The 11,306-nt window shown below is 42.7% G+C and overlaps 1 long non-coding RNA gene across 1 annotated transcript; it reads right to left on the bottom strand.

Annotated features, from left to right (window-relative positions):
* Positions 1-872: 872 nt before the first annotated feature.
* LOC113953800 lies at positions 873-3,031 on the bottom strand. The gene is made up of 3 exons (XR_003530021.1): positions 2,922-3,031; positions 1,596-1,799; positions 873-940 (listed from the first exon to the last, which is right to left on the bottom strand). It is a non-coding gene; the product is annotated as an uncharacterized LOC113953800 (long non-coding RNA).
* Positions 3,032-11,306: the final 8,275 nt, after the last annotated feature.

The following is an 11,306-nucleotide window of genomic DNA, read 5'->3' as shown; positions in this document are numbered from 1 at the left end:
GAGCTATGGAAAATTATCTTGGTCTTTTCTGTAAATGCTGTTTTATGCCCATCAGCTGGAAGATTATTCAGAGCAATTGAGAGGGCTCATTGCCTCAGCCTTTCTGTTTGCTTCTGTCAGGCCAAATTCTGTTCCTACCTGAATCGGATGGAATCTTCTTACTGACTTCAGTAACACTAGAGTATGGACAAAAGCCTTCAAGTGATGAGTTGCAATGGGTCACTGACAACCTCATGGTCACCGTGGACAGAATGTGTCCCTAAATGCAGGCTTCCTGCAGCAGTACCCAGGCAAGCTCCATGGAAGGTTCACAGCCTGCACCTGTCCTGTTGGGTGGGGAAAACCCAGCCGGCTGCAGTTGTATTCTCCCTACAGTAACACTGGAACCCACCGATTTGCTCACCCACATAAGGAAAATCAGAATGTTTTCAATTTTACTGATTGTTTTTTAAACCTAATCAGATTTCACTCTTGAAATGAGATAATGAGGTAGCTCTGGCAACCACTGAGTGTGAGGAACAGGGTAGGGTTGTTTTCTGAGTGCTGCTGTGTACCACCAAGTGCCCATCCCTTTCATCAGGCAGCTCTGAGACCCTCTCCCTCAAAGAAGACAGAGACCTTGCTTTAGTTATGGCACTGATCAAAGCCTCCTCTTCCTCACAGCTCTTGGCCAACTTCATTGGGCTGCTTTCAATATACTTTAATACCTCTTTGCTTTAGAGCATGTGTATGCTGGTGCTGTGGGGAGTAAGCAGCAGCATCCCAGGAAATGAAATTGCCCAGTGAGGACAGAGACTGCTTAAGATTATGCTCTCAAGCTGTGGTAGCTCATGTCAAGAAGGACCACACACTTTTGCTATATCTTACCTCTGAGGAAAAATGTTGGTTGACCATAGGTGTTACATTATCACTTCATCGTGTTCATAGTCATAGTTCAGAGCTGCAAAGAAAAGGAAAGATACAGTGTCTCTTGAACTTCAGAAGCCAGTTGATAAGCAAGAGATCCAGCAAATATATGGTCATACAAACAAATACAAGGACAAGTGTTTGTTTGGGAGATCCTTGTTGCCCTGGCTCAGGATTTTCATAATTTACACATATATGTGGCTTGGGCACAGAGGGCATGGGGAGGAGGGGCTTGTTCTGCATCTGCAGCAGAGTTGCTACAGGCCTCTGTGTGGTGGTGCCTCTAACTGGGCTGCTCTGACATGCCACCACAGCTCCGCTCGCTCTATGTTAGTGAGCACTCACATTGCGGGCGGGAAGCCCGGTTGGATGCAGTGTTCTGTCTCTTGTATTTACCTATCCAGACTCCCTTACAAAGTGGGAATAAGCAGTATTATTTCCTGTTTCTGTAATTTTTTTCTGTTACTTGGATCTGGTAAATGTTGTTGCAACCTGGAATAAGAGATTTATCTTAGTGAGTTGCCCCGGTTTGTTGAGGCCATTACCCACTGCGTGCTACATATATGGAACAGCAGATCAGGGCTGAGACCTATGGTTATAGCCCCTCAAAACCTTTTTCACTGACCTAAATTTTTATTCAAAAAACCTAGAAATGTGGAGGGGGAACAGCTTTCCCTGCACAATGATACCTGATATCAATTTGTCCATCTGAAGCTTCTGTAAGGATTCCTCCGGTGCCACCAACACTGCAGACTCACTCTTGCACCCCAACCCACAGGGACAAGGTTCACTTTGGTGTGTTCAGACCCACAGATAAATCTGTTCCTGGATACTAGCAGCCGAGGGGAGATGTGTGCTTCCATTCACTGCATGCTCCACTGCAGCATCTGTTCCTACAGAAATAGAACTCTTCATAATCCTTTACCTAAATAGTATTTCTGCAGCTGGATTTCATTATGCTTAATTCTTCTTTCCTTGATGAACATTGACTGTTGCAAGTTTTCCTTCTGCAATCCCTAGTGTCCAGTGGCAGATAAAAAATCACAGCCTTCCTAAACTTTGATCATATTCAAATATTTCTGTCATTTATTTGTTCTACCATGAGAAATTTGCAGGAAGAGTACAATGTCAGCTTTAAGCACTTGCAATACTTTTTTCAAATTTATTTTACAAGTGTGAGTGCTGCACTTGTACCTAGAGACGGACTGAAAATCCTGAGGATCCAATGCAGCATCCATATTGCAGCAGTGCCAGACTGCAAAGATCAGGGCCTCTTGTTGCACATACAGTCCAAAATCCTTGGGAGAGACAGCAAGAACCCAAAGACCACATGGTTTAGATCAGGTAGCTACAATACAGCACGTGGAAAACGGCAGCAAGGAGGGAAAATAAAATGCTGGTTTCATGTGCTTACTGACAACACCAGGGACAGACCTATACATCCTGATGCCTTTTTAGTAGCACTGCCCAGGAGATCTCAGCACCGCAGGTTTGCCATGATATCCACTTCCCCGTGAAAGCTCCTCACTATTCTGCTCAGGCTTCCTGGAAAAAAAAGCTGCAATTAGGGCAAAAAGGGCTCCCTTGGTGCTCTCCAAGGGGGATTCAGCAGCAACAGATGCACCCCACTCAGATGGGTACTGCAGCAATATGGCGGTATTTGGTAGAGGGGCTTTGGAAGCAGGATTTCCTCACTTTGCAGGAGCAAGGGAGATAGTGCGAAATTTAGGTGCCAGCATATAGCTTGCTAGCTGTTTTGGAGCTGATCCCGTTGAACCCTCACCTTGTCTGCCATCCCTCCCTGGCTGTGACGTTAGCTGTGTGCTGACTCCTAGTTTTGTAACAAAAAAACTGCTTCACCTTAGGCCTTGCTTCTGCTAATCTCACAATTAATTTCAGTAACCGGAGTTAATCCTGGTTTTAACTTTGTTGCAGTCTGAAGGACTTCTGAGATATGAAACATTGGGCAGTGGGTGGGGTTGTTTAAAGACATGTTCAAATATAGTTTTTCATACCTGGGCAATCCCAGAAAGACATATAGTTGGTGATAACCTTGGGTGCCAAACAATCTGCTCCACTGACGAAAGCTTCTGGTGCCACACAGATTCATTTCAGCCCCTGACAACTAGTCTACAGACAAATCATGGAAAGAAGGAGCACCGTCATATCCTCAGCCATTTATTTAAGCTGTGGTTATTACCTATAGTACCATTATATTTATACGCATTACATGGCAGGTGACGTATCTGTTTTGCGTAGTATCACTAAGGGAAGGGTTAGGACATCTTGTAGAGATCCAGCAACAAAAGCAAACATTGTGTAAGAATTCAATACCATTATTTAATAAGGAATTCAACATAGTGTATTCAAGTTCATACATTTATGCAACTTCTTTTACTGTCAGTTACAAGCAGGAGTGTAAAGTACATCTCCCTTGGGGTGGTTGTCTGTGCATCACTAATGATTACTGCTGTAAGGAGTCATCACATTAAATGTTCAAGTAAGAGAAAGATTTTACAAAGTCAAGCTATGAGATATGAGGAGTTATTTCAAATAAACAATCCAAGTACATCTGCTTCCCTCCAAATATTATCTTAAACTTTAGTGTTGGGTTTTCTGGCAGAGAAATCATACTTCAGGCAGACTTTGAATATCCAGATACTATTTTCTTTTTTTTCTTTTTGCTGATCATGACCTTTTCCTGTGGCAGCCTCAAGGATTTTGAGGAACTGGATTTTCCTCTGTTATACTGAAGTAACTCTTTTGATTGCTGCAAGGTGAATGCTGATTTACCTGTTACCTTACCTGCTCACACGGATGTGGTGGACTGCCCAAGTGGTCTGTCTGCCACTTCCAATAACAGGGTCATGAACACCGTATTCCTAACCCTGCAATTTACCATCATGCAAACAGCTGGAACAAGTTGAAACCAAGCAGAAGGCAGTATTGTTACCATATGTATGCCTTATCTTGATTTACTTTCACTGAGTAAGTTTTTAAAGGAGCTTTTAAGAACTCAAGTGCTATCAAGGATTCTAGCCACTTCCAGAAAAAACAAAGACTGCAGGTAGGAAGTTATATTTCAGAACAGCATGTTTCAAATGCTGTTTGGTTTCCCCATAGACATTAAAACATGATATATTTTTTCCTGTATTTTTCCCCCACTCTGAAAGCCAGGATAAAGTGCTATAAGTAAAATTGAAAAGGAATAGAAGGAGTATTCAGGTAAAATTATCTGTAAGCTTTTCTGTTTTGCAGACTGCTTCTTTTAGGATTGAGAGATAATGAAGGCTTGTGGGAAAAAACTTGTCTACCGATTTACTGTCTGATGCGCTCTGTGTCCAAAAATTAGCATAACTTGAGTGCAAATATAGAGATGCTCAGTGGAGACAAGTTGAATACCTTTAGGATATCTTACATAGACCTAGATCTATGGATCTAATAAAGAAAATATCTGTCAAAGTAGAAGACCATTAGGTTCCATGAAATACACTTCTACCTAAGAGGGAGGTGACACACAATTCCAGAGTCCATATCCAACTTGAAAAATGAGATAAATCTGTATGTCCTTCTGGTAAACAGACAATGTGACTCTACAGACCATGAAGCCACATGCCAATTTTGAACTCTCTTTAATGACCCATTCACCAATTTCAGAGGCATCAAGCCTGTCCTATTCTAGTGTTAGTGAGAGCAGGACCAGGAGAAAATATTCATGTGGTGCTAACTTGGTCACAAGTTTCCTCTGGCTTGTTGGCTATGGCTTTTTGTGTCATCAGACATTTGTTCATGAAGTTTCCTTTAACTCCCAGTGCCAATGCATATCAAATGGGACAACTCCAGGAGCTTGACACGGGGACAGTGATACATTCAAACAGTTGTCTGGAGTGCCTAGGGAAGAGTTTAGACACTTCAAATCCTGTTTCCTTTGAGATAACCCTGAGTTTTGGAGTTGATGGAGCCAGGACCTCAGCTTTCCTCTGCCCCTCACCCTTCATTTCCTCTAGGCATTACAGTGCACTGGTTATCAAAGGATTTCTCTGAGGGCTACTCACTGCTCTACCTGCAATGAACACGTTATGGTTTAATAAGGTGTGGCTGGAGGCTGCACCATCATTCTAGTTTAGGACTGGAATGTCTGCTTTGGAAAGTTACCATTGCTGAACAAATGCAGGCACAGGGCTTTTGGGGACCTTCAGCTCAAGGGGTGACTAATGATCCCAACAGGGAGGAGGCCTAATCTTGCTGCAGGTACTTGCTGAGGATGCTGCTATACAAGCCTACAGCATTAAGGACAGATTATGAAAAGCCCCTTTGCTTCCTCAAACAGAATGCATCCAGGTCTTTCCATAGCACTTTTCTGGGAAAGTGGTCCAATGAGTAAGGCAGGAGTTTGTATAGGAGTACCCATACTGCCTGGCTTCAGTTGGTGCTGCTTGCTCCGACCCCTCCAGCCTGCTCTGCACAGGTTGGTGCGGGAACTCACCCTTGTGCCAGACTCTCCGAGTGAAGCCTGCAGCACTTCCAGATGTTGTCTGCCAGCAGCTCATGCAGTAAGGTGATTGACCACCCTATTTTTAGGCTATTTTGAACAGGTACATAGATCAAAGCAGAACACCACCCATTTCCATTGTCTTCCTGCAAATCTGATGTCGGTGGCGAAGTACCACTGGCTTCAACATAAATATCATTTGGTCCACTATAAATAGAAGTGGTGTCAGTTTTAGAAACAGTCAGAAATGCTTCCTTCCATTCTCTGCCAACCTTTATCTCCTATATTTAAGCTATTTTTCCATTCTAGTCACTGTTTTATCTTCTCTTTAATGCCTTTGTACAAAAGCCATTAATCTACTGTATGAAAAACTGTCAAATGCTTCTGGAAAATCAAAATATTCTGCTACCCACTAAATTGCCCTTATCTGTCATGGCAGTGGTATCTTCAAAGGATTCCTGAAGAGTAGTTAAGCATGACACAATCCTCCTGTGCCTCAGCCTGTGCTGGCTTCCTGTACTTCATCTCTTACTACATCTCTTGAAAAGGCTCCCAAGCCTTTTCCCCATAACAGATGTCCAATTCACTAGCCATTGCTTCCCAGATTGTCTTATTTCTATTTTATTTTATTTTCTTAAATAATAATAATCCTTGCCAATTTCCAGCTTTCACATAGCATTTCCTATCCTTAGACCTTTTACAAATATAACTACTTGTTTCCCTAATTCCTGCGCACACTCCCTCAGACACCATGGGGTCTGTGATACAGGATCATGGTGGATTTCTGCCACTTGGTAAATCCTGGGTTCACTTCTGGACATAGCTTTCTATTTTACAGCTGGAAGTCTGATTCCAGACTTGAGCAGGCTCTTTTCTCCAACAGCATTTAAAGTCTGTGTTTTCCTGACATCCTTTACTTGTTCTCTTAATCATTTTGTGCAACAGCTAATGATTGTTTGATTTTTAAAAGAGAATATGCCTTCAAAAACTAAACCCAACTTAAACCACCTGCCTTAAACATTTCTTCAACACTTCTTCCAACCAGAGGGTTGTCTTAGGGACAGGGAGCAGGAATTATTGTCCCATCCCTGGACAATGGGCTGCTACAGGGAGGTGGAGATAGTAGGTAATTCTGTATCAGCCAGATACATTTCTGTACATGGCTTTGTCTTGCTGCAAGAGGCCATGCTGGCTCCTGGGTGCCCAAGGTCAGACTGTGTTTAACTGCTGTGTCACAAAGTCCGTCTGGATGAGCGGGAAAGGCATCAGGCATTAGAGAATGCTAACTCTGTCTGTGCTCTTTAAAAGTGGAGTTCATTCTATATTATTAGCTCCAGGCTCCAGATACTGTTCAGTACTGACTAAATTCAGATGTGATCATCTCCTCACACACACACACACACACATATTGTTGACATCTGTTAATATTCTTCTGGTTCAGTTTCTCAACCCAGGAAGCACTAACCTTGACATACATTTAATTTCAAGTGCAGCAAGACCGTTGATGGTAAAGCACTGACTGAGCCTGCTTGGATGAATACATAAGTTAATAACTTTCTGTTGGACTCATGTATATGCATGATGTTAATGACAGCTTTTACATGAATTCCTGTAGGGAAACTGTGCACACTCTATATTAATATCCTATTTCCATTTGACTCTGCAGTTTCACATATTAATTGATTAACAGCAGCCAGGAGGAATGAACAACAAGAATGCCAGGCTAATTTTTTAAGGGCTGGTCAGCACATAAAGGGCTTAATGGATCTCTGTCTGCAATGGACCCAGCCTTGACCTTACTGAAAGTAATGATAGTGTTGTGCTTATTTCAACAGCAACTAATAGATGTTCAATAGCTGTACCTCAGTGACAGGAGATCTAAAGAATGTGAATACCGCAATGTCTCTGCTTCATAACTAAAAATATTTATGTCTACACCTAGAGTTGCATGACTAAAGTATGAAGTATGAAACTACCAACTGATACTAACAAATGCAAAAAAAAAAAAAAAATGGGGCACTGAAAACAAGATAAGATTTTCCTTCTTTTTAAAACTACCCTGTGCTCTCCCCATCCTCTCAGCACACTCCTTTTGAACTCAAAAATCACTTCTTGGTGCTCAACTCAGTCTGATTCATAAACAGTTTTAGATCATTTTAGTATGTATGTATGTACATGTGTACGTATATACATATTCTGCGGAAGTTCCCATGTATGGTCATTTTGACAGCAGAAACAAAGTCGCCCATCCTCATTGCTCCTTTCTCAAAGGGGTTTGTGAAGTGCAATTTTCCTGGTTAAAATGAGTCATCTGGACTCTGCAGGTATGTCCAGGGAGGCCCCAGGCTGGTCTGGACTTGCTAACTGAGAGGGGCAGAGATAGGGAGCAAGAAGTCAATGAAGCTCACTGGTGTCCTGACACTCCCTCGTTACCTTTTTTCCTACTGCCACACCCTGCTGGAGCTCCCAGATCTCTTCAGTAATCCCCAAGGGTTGTCTTACATAGGAGGAGCTTCCTTCTGCTTTGTTAGGATGAATTATGACCACCTTTTCCACTAAAATATAAGGACAAAACCTTGCACATCAGTCAATCTGGTGTGGATCTTCCATGGCGTTGCAGGCCACTTGCCTTGGTGTCAGTGAGGGCACATTCCTCCACTTGAGTGAGTTAGAGCATCTTTCCTTGCCACTGAAAATTTGAGGGCCATTAACAGTAAAAGAAGGACTGTCTTCTCCTGCCTTTGTTCAGCATGTCTTTAGTGACCTTTTGCTAGGGAACTAAAATAAAGAGTTGAAAGGTTTTTAACTGAGTCACCTTCTCACTTCCCTGCAGTTAAAACCACTTCACAACTCAAATGCTTCTCCCAGCACTGCACAAACAAGGATTGTTTTCTAGAAGAAAGGTTGTGTGTATAAGGATTGAGTTATAAATCATCTTTTTCATTACATGTCTAATAAGCATGAGTAAATCTCAGGCAGAAATATTTTTGAAAATTTTAAAGCAGTCTGTAGACTATTACTGGGTTATTCAGGGTTTGGAATTGGGGTTTTTAATGAGATGCACTCTTTGTTTCATCTCTTCATACCCAGACAAAAATCATACAGACAGAAGACTTAAAGTATTTTCTTCTGAGGTTGGTGAGTTGCTAGTGAACAGATAAGCCAGCTCTTTCTGAAATACATAAATCTATCTAAGCGGTCTAGACACTTCCCCAGCTTTTTTGATTGTTTAATTTACTTCTTGCTCACAAAATTTGCATTTACTGTTAGGTAGGTTTCATTTGGCATAACTCTTTCAACAAATGGTTTTCAGTAAACTGCAAGCTGAAGTTAAACACTGGGCTATCATTTCTGTGGGCAGGGAGTAAGGTTGTTCTGCTGCAGAATTCCTCTTTGACCTGGTTAAATTGTGTTGAAACAGCCTGTCTACACTTGCAATGCCATGTGAACTAAGATAGAATGAGGATTTAACATGCAGTAGCATTCCTGAGGGACCTCACAGTGACTGTCCTGGCAGCAAATGAAGAGCCTGTGTCTGGCAAAAGCTAAGGAGATGGATGGAAAGACTTCTGGCTGCCGAAAAAGAGAGACACACATAAAGTAAATCAGGACCACATCTCAGTTTCTCTGCTTCTTCAGTTCCCTTGGCCAATAAATACAATAATAATGAGCCCTTTTTCTCTCATTCTTTGTTTGTCTTGTTCAAATACACTGCAAATTCTTCTGGGGCAGAGACTGGCCTTGCAAGGCAGTTTTGCACTCTGGAGACAAGGTGGTCCCTAGGGCCAGAGGAGCAGTGTCCAACTCCAAGAAGCTACTGCTTTATTTTGATATTATTTTCAATTTTTTTAAGGAAATGTTACATATTATGTACTGCTAGTTGCTATATGATCTCCTCAGAGACAGGATAAATGTGTTCATCAGAGATAGAGCAGTGCATGGGATTTCCAAACCTGCCTGCACCCCCTCAGGTGTGGGTCACACTGGTGCAAACACCAATCCTTTCATGCACATCTGCAGCATTCGAAAGGCCCAGATAAAAGATTTCTTTCATCGATCGGTTTTCTGACCCTGTTTTACTTGATTCACCTTCTCCAATGAGTCAACGCAGCCGTGCTCAAAGTCTCTCTACTTTTGCAGTGCCTGAGAGCTAAGCAGCTACAAGCCAGTCTACAAGCCTTGTCTGAGTTATCACCTCGGTAGCTGTCCTGTGACCTGCAGGCTTTTTAGGGTACACATGGAGTATACATGTGCAATTCCCCCGGCACTGGGGCAGGGGATGTGAGCACCACCTGCAATGGGATTGTGCAGGGATGGGAAGGGCTGTGCCCAGATGCCAGCAAGGTTGGTTTAGCTCATAGGCTCATTTCACACCATCTCTGAATTCTCAAGTTTGTTTAGGCAGAGCAAAGAAGGAAATAGAGCCTCTCTTTGTCAAAGTAACCAAAGATGGAGGGAAACAAGGAAAGGAAACCCAAAATGCTGATTAACAAGCCTCTTTCCAGGCTCTGCTGTAAGGTGATATCCAGTGACAGGGAGCACACACATACCTCACCACTTCCTGTATCTTGAAAGATGACAGGAAGGATGAGGCCATTTTGCTTTGAGGATGAGCTAAGTTAAGCCCTTAAAATGAAACAAAGACAATTTGTAGACCCCTGATAAAAGCCCTGCGTGTGGCATAGAAACTTTCCACTGCTGTCCAATGTCTTGTTATAATCTTATCACCTGCTGCCGACTTACCCAAACAGTTGCTTCCTACCTACTTATCTCTGTAGGGGAGTGGGGAAAATAACAAAGGGCTGTGGACCACACACACATGCATTCAGAAAGTCCCATGCATGCAGGACTCTGAATTTTGAGGAGCAGAAAATCTCTGATTATGAAATACAGGATTTACCTTCATCTTTTTCCTGCTCCTGCTGCTATCAGTTATAGCACAAAATGGGTTCTTACTCTTCACCAAGATTTTACCCAAGCAAATTGCTAACTCTTTACATAGCTTCTCACTCTTACAGCTCCATAGGAACAACTTTCTCCATATTAAACTCTCCCCAGTGGAAGCACCTTTGGAATGGTGCTCTCTATTCTTCTGATGAAGTGGAGCTCACCTGAATGTCAGAAACACAGCTCTGGCTTTTTCATATGAAGAGGGAAGTTAAATAATTGCTTCCACCTGGAAAACTTCAAGTCTGGAAAATGGTGAATTAGGGTGGCAGTTCCTTACCTTTCAGCCATACTGAAACATGGATGCTATGGGATGAAAGTGGCACCCAGTGAGTCATCCACTTTGGCCTTGCTTGAAGCAAGTGCTGACCTCTTACACGGGGAGTTTGCCCAAGAATAAAGTGTGCACATGGTGCATAACTTGCAGGAAGCCAATTTTATATCACTAATTTGAAGGTTGCCCAGGGAGGTAGTGAAGTTTCCGTCCTTGGAGATATTCAAAAGCTGTATGGACATGGTCCTGGGTAACCTGCTATAGGTGGCCCTGCTTGAACAGAGGCATTGGAGAATATGGCTTCCAGAGGTCTCTTCCAAACCTAATCCTTCTGTGATCAATTCTGTGAGATCGCTGGCATTGTGGGAGCTCTTGCAAAAATTTTCTTGGTGACAGAACAGCGTGATGTCTACTCCAGCAGATCTCCAGTGTTTCAGTGGCTTGCAGGTTTTTTGATGTCATATATAGTCCCTTTGAGTTGGCATAGCAGGTCATAAGGGAGTGCTGTATGCAGTTGTGTCAAGCTGTGATCCACAGCAAGCTTGATCAGGTGCCAAAAGCAGTAATACTGAGTCAGTGGAGCTCTCTGTTAGCTGCCACTCCTGAGCCCATTACGACTCAACAGCACTCTTAGCAACTTGCAACTTTCTTGGATTGATAAGAAACTTTTTCCTAGTATCTAGCTGA

Source organism: Corapipo altera, unplaced genomic scaffold (assembly GCF_003945725.1).
Source record: "Corapipo altera isolate COAL_440 unplaced genomic scaffold, ASM394572v1 2c, whole genome shotgun sequence".
NCBI lineage: Eukaryota > Metazoa > Chordata > Aves > Passeriformes > Pipridae > Corapipo > Corapipo altera.
This window is presented reverse-complemented; position numbering and strand designations above follow the sequence as displayed.